The sequence below is a fragment of the Palaemon carinicauda genome, chromosome 3 (genome assembly GCF_036898095.1).
Source record: "Palaemon carinicauda isolate YSFRI2023 chromosome 3, ASM3689809v2, whole genome shotgun sequence".
NCBI lineage: Eukaryota > Metazoa > Arthropoda > Malacostraca > Decapoda > Palaemonidae > Palaemon > Palaemon carinicauda.
In genome coordinates this window covers 126,502,322-126,514,598 of record NC_090727.1, presented here as the reverse complement: position 1 = coordinate 126,514,598, position 12,277 = coordinate 126,502,322, and the positions used below count along the sequence as shown (strand labels likewise).

General features: G+C 42.9%; 1 protein-coding gene across 3 annotated transcripts in view; it reads right to left on the bottom strand.

The window, feature by feature from the left end:
* Positions 1 to 11,946, bottom strand: part of LOC137638480 (zinc finger protein PLAG1-like) — a 173,047-nt gene extending 161,101 nt beyond the window's left edge. The window contains exon 1 of one of the 3 annotated variants that reach the window (XM_068370568.1): positions 11,858 to 11,946. The gene's annotated coding sequence lies outside the window, so the exon portion shown is untranslated. Of the gene's footprint in view, positions 1 to 11,317; positions 11,702 to 11,857 lie in introns of those variants that run through there. The other 2 variants (XM_068370567.1, XM_068370569.1) reach the window with 2 other exon arrangements.
* Between the last annotated feature and the right edge of the window lie 331 nt (positions 11,947 to 12,277).

The window sequence follows — 12,277 nt, the reverse complement described above, 5'->3', positions numbered from 1 at the left end:
TTAATCCGATTCAAAAAAGAGTTCAAGGATTTATTTGAAGAAAAACACCTGTACTGCGAAAGCTCAAACCAAATTAAAGTACTTCACCAAATATGATGGGAAAAAACTCCAGGTTCAACAGCGAGTAAAGTACGTCTTGTCGACACGTCGACAGAGAAGAAATTGAAGGTTTTGTTTACATCGAGAGTGGTATCTGGCCGACAGTTGGCGCTGGTGGGCACACCCGCAACCTGTATAGCGATCGCTGGCGAGTTTTTATGTATGTGTCTGTCGAGCAACAGAGTTGCAGCTATTATATATTCACCGGCTAAGTTAAATATTTAAAATTCTGAAGATTAGTAAACTATGATAAGCAAGCCAACTTCAACAAAGGATGTGAGGGCTCAAATTTCTATCAAATGCACCATGAAGCAATGAAAATAAAGTACATATATAGACTTGTAGGGATACATTATAATCTACATACCAGTGCACAGTAATAATTATTATCAGTGTCATTACAAGACAGGGTGTAGAATGCTAGTAATCAAAAGGGTCAAACAGGGAAAGCAGACAAGGGCAGAAATGAAATTGTAAAGTAAAGAACAAATTTCCAAAAGGAAATAGCAAAAGAAAGTTAGAATAAATAACTATGTAAAATAAGAAACAGATATACCATGATATGTGACATGGCATAAAAGGTCCCAAAAATTTTAACTTTTGATTCAACAAAGATTCAAATGTTTGATTAGCATGTTCATCTCCAATTTTGTCACAGCCCGTATTAAACTATTACAAAACTGTAATGTCGATATTTCCTACTAGAAAGACGAGACTATTAGAATAAGTTTATACCAATTACTATAAGATGGATGGTATAGTCTAGAAAGATTCAAATACAAAGGATCATCAGAAGCGCACTATGTTAGGAAAAATATGACAATACAGACATTAATATTCACAACAGGAATTGAGAATTTGACAGAAAAAGACCAAAATTTTTATTTTAAATCTTTCCTCGGCATAAATACCTTTTTGTGCAACTAAGAACGTGCCACACCAGGTATCAACATACAGTACATGTAGACATATGGTACGATACATTTGATATTGTGCCTACTTTGGTTATTATTACTAGCCAAGCTACAACCCTAGTTGGAAAAGCAAGATGCTATAAGCCCAAGGGCTCCAATAGGGAAAAAGAGCCCAGTGAGGAAAGGAAATAAGGAAATAAATAAATGATGAGAACAAATTAACAATATGATATTTTGATTATAAAATAAATTTTTGAATATACTTACCCGGTGAATATATAATAGCTGACGTCTCGGACGGCTCGACAGATTCCAAAAACTCGCGAGCGATCGCCGTGAAGGTTGCGGATGTGACCACCAGTGCCGACTATCGGCCAGATACCGCATATACTTGTCAATTTCTCCAGTTCTTCTCAGTCCGCTGGGTCTCTATCGGGGAGGAAGGGAGGGCCTTTAATTTATATATTCACCAGGTAAGTATATTCAAAAATTTATTTTATAATCAAAATATCATTTTTAAATATTAAACTTAGCCGGTGAATATATAATAGCTGATTCACACCCATGGTGGTGGGTAGAGACCAGTATTAATACAATAAAGGCGTATATGCTCATGAGTTTTTGACAATTATATCATAAAAAACCCACTTAAATATAGGTACCTGGTAAGGAAGCTGACTCTGACGATTACTCTGCCTTATTAGTCCGCTTTCCTCACGAAGCCCAGCCATCCTCTCAGGATGCTGAAAGACTCCCAGGAGCTGTTATATCCAGGGCAAACACCCTTATAACAGGACCTCATCAATACCCTTAATCTGGGCGCTCTCAAGAAACGACATTTGACCACCCGCCAAATCAAAAAGGATGCGAAAGACTTCCTAGTCTTCCGTACAACCCAAGACAAGATTAAAAACATTTCAAGAGAAGATTAAAAGGATATTGGGATTAAGGGAATGTAGTGGTAGAACCCTCACCCACTACTGCACTCGCTGCAACGAATGGACCCAGGGTGTAGCAGTCCTCATAAAGATTCAGAAACGTCTTTTAAGTAAAATGAAGCGAACACCGACTTGCTCCTCCAAAAGGTCGCGTCCATAATACTTCGCAGAGACCTGTTCTGCTTAAAAGCCACCGAAGTTGCTATCACTCTCTCTTCGTGCGTCTTGACCTTAAGCAAACAACGATCTTTCTCATTTAAATGAGAATGTGCCTCCCGGATTAAAAATCTAATAAAGTACGATAAAGCATTTTTAGACATGGGCAATGAGGGCTTCTTAACGGAGCACCATAAGGCCTCAGAACCACCTCGTAATGGTTTAGTACGAGCCAAATAAAACTTAAGAGCTCTAACTGGGCACAGTACTCTTTCAACCTCGTTGCCTACGATTTCTGACAGACAAGGTATATCAAAAGATTTAGGCCAAGGACGAGAAGGCAGTTCATTCTTGGCCAAAAAACCAAGTTGAAGCGAACATGTGGCTTTATTTGTAGAGAAGCCGATGTTCTTACTAAAGGCATGGATCTCACTGACCCTTTTAGCCGAAGCCAAGCACACCAAAAAAAGCGTCTTGAGGTTGAGATCCTTCAGGGAGGCTGAATGCAATGGCTCAAACCTGTCGGACATTAGGAACCTTAGGACCACGTCTAAGTTCCAAGCAGGAGTTGACATACGACGCTCCTTAGAGCTCTCGAAGGACTTAAGGAGATCTTTATTATTTGACAGATCCAAGCCTCTATGTCTGAACACAGACGCCAACATGCTCCTGTAGCCCTTAATAGTGGGAGCAGAGAGGGGAGCGAACATTTCTCAGATGCAGGAGAAAGTCTGCAATTTGGGCTACAGAGGTACTGGAAGAGGAAATAGAGGATGACTTGCACCACTCTCTAAAGACCTCCCACTTCGACTGGTAGACCTTGACAGTAGATGATCTCCTAGCCCTCGCGATCGTTCTGGCTGCCTCCTTCGAAAATCCTCGAGCTCTTGAGAGTCTTTCGATAGTCTGAAGGCAGTCAGACGAAGCGCGGGGAGGCTTTGATGAAGACTCCTTACGTGGGGCTGCCGTAAGAGATCCATCCTTAAAGGTAGACTCCTTGGAACGTCTACCAGCCATTGAAGTACCTCTGTGAACCACTCTCTCGCGGGCCAGAGGGGAGCAACCAACGTCAACCTTGTCCCTTCGTGAGAGGCGAACTTCTGCAGAACCTTGTTGATGATCTTGAACGGCGGAAATGCGTAAGCGTCCATGTGAGACCAGTCCAACAGAAAGGCATCTATGTGGGCCGCCTCTGGATCTGGGACTGGAGAGCAATAGGTCGGGAGCCTTTTGGTCAATGAGGTCGCAAAGAGGTCTATGGTGGGCTGACCCCAAGTCATCCAAAGACTCTTGCACACGTCCTTGTGGAGGGTCCATTCTGTAGGGATCACCTGACCTCTCCGACTGAGACAGTCCGCCAAGACGTTCAATTTTCCCTGGACGAACCTCGTCAACAGTGAGATGCCTCGATCTTTTGACCAGATGAGGAGGTCCCTTGCGATGACGAACAGTGTGTGGGAGTGAGTGCCTCCTTGCTTGGAGATGTACGCCAAGGCTGTGGTGTTGTCCGCATTCACTTCTACCACTTTGTTTCGGAGAAGACTCTCGAAACTCGTCAAGGCCAAGTGAACAGCCAACAGCTCCTTGCAGTTGATGTGAAGGCTCCTCTGATCCGACGTCCAAAGACCCGAACATTCCAGACCGTCCAGAGTCGCTCCCCAACCCAAATCCGACGTGTCTGAAAATAACACGTGGTTTGGGTTCTTGACCGCCAGGGACAGACCCTCTCGAAGACCTATATTGCTGTCCCACCAGTTCAGGCACGTCTTTACTGGTTCGGAGATCGGGATTGAGACAGCCTCCAAAGTCTTGTTCTTGTCCCAATGGGAGTCTAGATGGAACTGGAGAGGGCGAAGGTGAAGTCTCCCTAGAGAGATAAATTGTTCCAGGGATGACAGCATGAGGCGGACTTTGAGCAAGGCTTGATCTATCCTGGTGGCAGACGGAAAAGCCCGAAAAGCTAGACTGCGAATCTCCATCCCCAAATAGAGAATCGTTTGGGAGGGAGTCAGCTGAGACTTCTCTAGGTTCACCAACAGTCCCAACTCCTTTGCAAGATCCAACGTCCATTGAAGGTCCTGCAGACAGCGATGACGGGACGACGCTCTGAGCAGCCAGTCGTCCAGGTACAGGGAGGCTCGAATCCCCGATAAATGAAGAAATTTTGCCACATTTCTCATTTGCCACATTTCTCATGAGCCTCGTAAAAACAAGAGGAGCAGGGCTGAGGCCGAAGCACAGTGCTCGGAATTGGTACACCACATTCCTGTATACAAACCTCAGATACAGTTGAGAATCCGGGTGTATAGGAATGTGGAAGTACGCATCCTGCAGGTCGAGAGAGACCATCCAGTCTCCCTCTCTGACCGCTGCTAGGACGGACTTCGTGGTCTCCATCGTAAATTTTGTTTTGACAACAAAAACGTTGAGCGCACTCACATCCAGCACCGGCCTCCAACCTCCTGTATGCTTTGGGACTAGGAAGAGACAGTTGTAAAATCACGGTGATTGAAGGTCCGAGACTTTCACCACCGCTCCCTTCTCTAGCAACTGAGACACCTGCAGTTGTAGTGCCTGTCTCCTTGACTCCTCTCGATACCTGGGAGAGGTCTATAGGAACTTTTACCAGAGGAGGTCTCCGTACAAAAGGTATTTTGTACCCCTCCTTTAGCAACAACACAGACTCTCGGTCTGCACCCCTCTTCTCCCAGGCCTGCCAGAAGTTGTTCAGTCTGGCCCCTACCGCTGTCTGAGGACGTGGGCAGTCAGACTCTGCCACGGGAGGACTTGGATCCTCTCCTCTTGCCTCTTTTACTATCGGCACGAGCGCCTCCCTTACTGGGGGCTCTGCCACGAAAGGGCGGGATAAACCTCGTTGCTGGAGTATCGAGCTTGGGTCTTACGACATAAGATGATGAAGGAGCAGCCTTGCGCGCCGACGTAGCCATCAGGTCGTGGGTATCCTTCTGCACCAGAGAAGCTGCAATATCCTTAATCAACTGCTGAGGAAACAAGGCAGATGACAACGGGGCAAAGAGAAGCTCTGACCTTTGGCAGGGAGTTACTCCTACCGAAAGGAACGAGCAAAGAGTCTCCCTCTTCTTAAGGACTCCTGCCGTAAAGGTAGCAGCGAGCTCATTAGAGCCATCACGGATAGCTTTGTCCATGCAGGACATAATTAGCACGGATACATCACGGTCGGCCGAAGAGATCTTCCTGCTCAAGGCTCCCAGCGACCAACCAAGAAGTTAAAAACTTCGAAGGCCCTGTAAACCCCTTTGAGGAGATGATCAAGGTCCGAAGAGGACCAGCAAACTTTAGAGCGTCTCATGGCCAGGCGACGGGGAGAGTCTACGAGGCTTGAGAAGTCTCCCTGGGCAGAGGCAGGAACTCCCAAGCCGAGAACTTCTCCCGTGTCATACCAGACGCTCGCTCTAGAAGCCAGTTTAAAAGGTGGGAAAGCAAAGGCTGTCTTCCCCAAACTCCTCCTGGTGATCAACCAATCGCCTAGTAAACGCAAATCTCTCTTAGAAGAGCGAGAGAGCACTAGCTTAGTAAACGACGGCGTCGAAGTAGCTAGGCCTAGCGTAAACTCTGACGGAGGCGAACGAGGAGCAGCAGTTACAAAATGGTCAGGAAACAGTTCCTTAAAAATCAGCATGATCTTTTTAAAATCAAGAGAGGGCTGAGCAGCTTTAGGCTCCTCTCCGTCTGACAAAGTCCCCAAAGGAATATCAGTTGGAAGGGGATCAGCGACTTCCTCATCCGACGGAACCTCGTCCGACAACTGCCGAGTCTCATGATACGGAGAGACATGCCGGGGAGGCAACGCTTGACAGGCAATGTCAACAAGCAACGGAGCAGCAGTAGCAGAAGAGGAAGCGACGTCACGACGCTGCTGAAAGGACTGAAAGTCCTGTGACTGACCAACAACAACAGCTGAAGTCGATTGACGCTCGACGTCACGTCGGACCTGCATTGACTGCAGAGTTTGAGCAGGCAAAACAACCTCCGACTGCGGTGACTGACGCTCAACGTCACGTCGAGGCAACGGAGCCGGTCGGCGAACGTCAGTGCGGGGCTGCGGCGGCAGCAGCTGAACGTCAGTCCGAGACTGCAGCAAAGGAGGATCCATGTCACGTGACTAACGTGAAAGACTAGGCACACGACTAGCATCGCGTTTCAAAGCACTAGAAACGTCAGCACTAACGTCAAACTGACGAGTGAATACTCGTTTGGGCGGCTGAAGGCCAGAGTCACGTTCAGCGCACTGGCGACTCGTAAGCAAAGGATCATCGCGAACCTGCTCAAAGTCATACTCTTCCATAAGGGAGGCAAGCTTAGACTGCATGTCCCGCAGGACAACCCACTTCGGGTCAACGGGAGTCGGAACGGGCCGTGACGTCGGTAACGTCTGCGTTGGCAAAACATTGCCTCTACCGCGACCCTCGGACCCCGTGTTACGCTTGCGCTTAACAGGCGAACAGTCATCCGACGACTGCAAAAGGTCAGAGCTGCCCCAATGGCTACAGCCAGGACGCTGGACCTGTCCTGAAGGGACTGACTTTCGCTTCAAGGGTCTAGAAACCTTGCGTCAAGGTTTCTTGTGCGATAAGTCTTCGGAGGACGAGGAGAACATAGTCTCACCCGTCTTATGGTAAGGGCGATCTCGACGAGAAACGTCCGATACCAAAGAGGGAACGTCTGTACGTTGGTTTACGCCTCTCGCCCCCTTAAGTCCTACGACATTACTTCTCCCTGGTGCAGGGGAGCCTGAAAGAGGTCTCGGACTAGGGGAGCGACAAGCACGAACAGACGAACCCTCGGTCGCAACACTAAACACACTTTGAGCACTTATCACTTTATCACTACGATTTTCTGATTTACCACTCTGACACTTCAACAACTTAACATCTGACATGAGTTGGTTACGGTCCGATGCTAAGGACTCAACTTTTTCGCCTAAAGCTTGAATCGCTAGAAACATATCCCGCATGGACGGTTCATGAGTGCTAGTAGGGGGTTCAGGAACAACTACTACAGGGGAAGGATTAGGTTCAGGGGCATGGGAGGAGGAAAATTCCAAAGATCTAGAGGAGCTTCTCCTCACCCTATCTCTCTCAAGCTTACGAGTATATTTGTCATACTCAAGCCAGTCGAATTCCGACAAGACCACGCACTCCTCACACCGATCTCCTAATTGGCAGGATTTACCCCGGCAATTAGAACAAACAGTATGAGGGTCGATAGAGGCCTTGGGAAGACGTTTGTTGCAATCCCTCGCACACTTGCGATATACAGGAGAAGGGTCAGCCATTTTGAACAATCAGAGAAAATCCAAGTCAATACCAAATTCATCAACAATAAACACCAGCCAAAAAAAAGGTTTCAAAAGTTTAATTGAAGAAAACACCCGACACAGCGAAAGCCAATAAACAACCAAAATAAAGTACTTCACCAAATCGGTCGAAAACTCAAGGTCATAAGCGAGCGGAACCAACTTGTCGACAAGACCGACAGAGAAGAACTGGAGAAATTGACAAGTATATGCGGTATCTGGCCGATAGTCGGCGCTGGTGGTCACACCCACAACCTTCACGGCGATCGCTCGCGAGTTTTTGGAATCTGTCGAGCCGTCCGAGACGTCAGCTATTATATATTCACCGGCTAAGTTTAATATTTAAAAACAGTAAATTATTCTAAAAACCAGTAACAACGTCAAAATAGATATGTCATATATAAACTATTAACAACATCAAAAACAGATATGTCATATATAAACTATAAAAAGACTCATATCAGCCTGGTCAACATAAAAACATTTGCTCCAACTTTGAACTTTTGAAGTTCTACTGATTCAACTACCCGATTAGGTAGATCGTTCCACAACTTGGTAACAGCTGGAATAAAACTTCTAGAATACTTTGTAGTATTGAGCCTCATGGTGGAAAAGGCCTGGCTATTAGAATTAACTGCCTGCCTAGTATTACGAACAGGATAGAATTGTCCAGGGAGATCTAAATGTAAAGGATGGTCAGAGTTATGAAAAATCTTATGCAACATGCATAATGAACTAATTGAACGACGGTGCCAAAGATTAATATCTAGATCAGGAATAAGAAATTTAATAGACCGTAAGTTTCTGTCCAACAAATTAAGATGAGAATCAGCAGCTGAAGACCAGACAGGAGAACAATACACAACACAAGGTAGAATGAAAGAATTAAAACACTCCTTCAGAATAGATTGATCACTGAAAATCTTAAAAGACTCTCAATAAGCCAATTTTTTGTGCAATTGAAGAAGACACAGACCTAAAGTGTTTCTCAAAAATAAGTTTGCTGTCAAGAATCACACCTAAAATTTTAAAAGAGTTATACAAGTTTAAAGAAACATTATCAATACTGAGGAGCCACCGTCCTTGACCTACTTACACTCATACTTTGAGTTTTGTTAGAATTCAACTTCATGCCACATAATTTGCACCATGCACTAATTTTAGCTAAATCTCTATTAAGGGATTCACCAACCCCAGATCTACATTCAGGGGATGGAATTGATGCAAAGAGAGTAGCATCATCTGCATATGCAACAAGCTTGTTTTCTAGGCCAAACCACATGTCATGTATGAAAAGTAATGGGCCAAGAACACTACCCTGTGGAACACTGGATAGCACATTCCTATACTCACTATGGTGCCCATCAACAACTCTTTGCGATATATTACTTATAAAATCAACAATAATGCTAAAAAACAACCCACCCACTCCCAACTGTTTGAGTTTGAAAACAAGGACCTCATGATTAACACAGTCAAAGACAGCACTAAAATCAAGGCCAATAATACGAACTTCCAGACCACAATCAAGGGATTTCTGTACAGCATTGGAGATTGTCAGAAGGGGATCACATTCTCCAAGGCCTTTACGAAAACCAAATTGCAAACTAGGGAATAGATGATTACCTTCAGCAAACCTATTAAGACGTTCAAAAACTTTAGATATGGGAGTTATGGAAATTGGGTGGTAATCAGTGGGACTTGAGCTACCACAAACACATTTACACAGAGGAGTAACATTACCAATTCTCCAACAAGTGCTAAAAGCTCCTCTTCTTGTTAACTTGCACAAAATAACAGATAACTTTCGACCTAAGAAATCTGCTGTCTTTATAAAAAACAAAGGAAAAATACCATTTGGGTCTACACCTCCTTAAGCATCAAGGTCCATCAACAGAGCTTTAATTTCACGAGATCGAAAAGCTAAATTAGCTAGTTTAGCCTCAGGAAAACAGGAATGAGGAAGTTCAAGTTTCTCATTACTCTGTTTACTGACAAAACCTCAGCCAAAAGGGTTGCCTTTTCCTTTGAACAGTGAGTGCCTGAGCCATCTGGTTTAAGTAAAGGAGGAACTGTTGCATCAACACCAAAGAGTGCAGATTTAAAGGTAGACCATCATTTATGTTCGTGAGTTGTACCAGAAAGGGTTTCTTTTATGGTTAAATTGTATTCCTTTTCAGTTGAGGCATAAACTCTCTAAGCAAAAGCTCAAACCTGAGTATAGTTAACCCAGGTCAAATCTGATCTGTTACCCTTCCAAAGATGATAGGCCTCCTGCTTCTCCAAATAAGCACGTCTACAATCATCATTGAACCACGGTTTGTCCTTCACTCGGTACCTTAGCACACGAGAAGGGATACGCCTATCAATTATGCTGACTACATTCTCATTCAAAGGGACAACAGGATCTACACTACTATATAATTGTGACCAATTCAAGCACAAAAGATCATGCAAAATACCATTCCAGTCTGCTTGGGATTTCATATAAATTTTACAAGCGTATGATACATCAAGGACAGGCTGCTCAGTCTTCACTATTTATGAAATCAAGGCATGATCAGATGTCCCGACTGGGATTTGACACAGATGTCAATAACTTGATAATGCACTGTCCTCTGCCAAATCTTGGCCAAAGTTAATAAAATTACCAAACAACTCTTTTTTGGGTTACAGTTATTTCCTGAGTAAAACTAATTCCCTATTAATGACCACTAGCGGCAAAATACTTACAAGTACAATAATGGTAAAAAAAAGAATTAGCCACTAAAGGTTCATGAAAAGGTGTTTATCGGGGGAATTAGTTTCAAGTAATAAGGAAGAAAAGGAGATAATTTCAGCATTCAGAATGACTTGAAATGGACCAAAGTGTCAAGGCATGTAATAAATTGTTTTGTTCAAGCAATACATAATTACAAATAAAATATCTGTTCCGGTCTGATACTGTATTGACCAATGAAATCTTTCTATGTACAGTAAATAAGATACTGTACATCAGCATTAAGGAAACATTTTTTTTATAGCAGAAATGACCTACAAACACCGTAACCACAGAATTACTGTAAAAACAGTATAGGATACATTATTATACTAAAATTAAACCTTTGTAAGTTTCCTCTAAAAGTGGACATTATAGATATCTCCTACATAGTGTATGCATACTAGACACTGAAACACACCCATCAACCCCTCTAAATAGGTCTGATCTGGTTACAGGGGTGCGTCCAACATTCTACAAACCACCTTTGTTTTATTTTATCCATGAATATTGGAATCTGTTGATTTTTCCTCAGGGTCTTAAGATTTTACCCAGGAAATCACATTAAAGCACTGAATAGGCTCAGATTTAATGCTGAGCCTAACAAAATGTGAAAGTAAATTTCAAAACTACTGGTTATATCTAATAAAATCTATTTTCTCTCAAAATTATCAAATGTAGCACTTCCCTATTCTGCAAACTCTTGTTTTCCTACTTTCTAGACTTATTTCCATATACAGTGCTGATAAATATAGGTAAGTTGTAGAAGAACAAATGCTGAAAAGGGAAGAAAAATAAAAATTTCTTCCAATAGAAAACCACTGAGTTAGCATAGTTTTCATAAATTCCAAGGAATGGGTTTTCAAGTCCACAATTTAACATAATTTTGGCCTAAGTTAGAGCCTTACTAAACTAACCCAAGGTGAAAGAGGAAAAGATATGAAAATAACATTAATCAAATGTTGAAAAACTTCACGAGTTATTAGATTATGCATATTTAAATCAACATTATCTTAGCAATTTTAAATATAATGTCATGCAACCATGATAAAAATTAGACGACGTAACACGTCTAAATTAATTTCTAACTAGGTTACGACCATGGGTTACCAACCTGTCCAGCGACAGTGGGCAGAAGGCATACGCACTTATTCTGTTTCATGGTTCTTGAATATAACGAGTATCTTGCATGCCAACTACATTTGCAATGACACAAAACCCGTAATGTGGTAATGACCAACACTAGAAACATGTCACACGAAACAGATAACCCGACGATGGTGATATTTTTTTGTGGGACTGACCCAATTTCATAATCAGATGTAATCATCTTTCAGACGGCACGTAGCAAAGGAGATTTCACTCGATAACAATTTAAATGAGAAAAACATCACACGGGTGAATATAGCAGAGTTATTTTATAGCCTCGATAATCTGTAGACTACAATTACAAGAAACTGCGCATAAAATCTACAGAAGTAGCACCACGTGACGTAGAATACCTTGTTTACACCCATAAAATAAACATTGTCGTGGGAGACACGTTTTGATGTTTACATCCGCCAAGCCCTTCCCTTCTTAAGAACTCACTAAATATATATGAACTAGCAATAACGTCTAATTTAATAGTAATTATAGCGTAATTCTCACTTACCAAGGTCTTGATATGGCCCATGTGGCAGACATGTTTTGATTAGGAAATTGCTGGAACAAAAACGCGGGAAAATATAGGTTACTTCGTCGTGTCTAGTAAACAAAACCTGTCTTTTCAAGTATTTCAATATCAAAAATCATTATTGTATATTAATAGTTGTGGTTTTATCACAATACAATTTGCTCGTAATGTCAAAATGAGTTTGGACATTTTGTGCATTCTTTCTTTTTAGTAAAATATACTTTAGCTCCCAAGATCAATGCTAATGACGTCATACTACTACTACGGCAAACCCATTGAAGTGATTGGTGGATTGTACTACGTTGGCGCAGAGACCCATTCATGAGCGGTACCTTTAAATATTTGTAAACATTAGAGAGGGCGCCGTTGAAACATCGTTCGCCACTCTCATAATTTCAC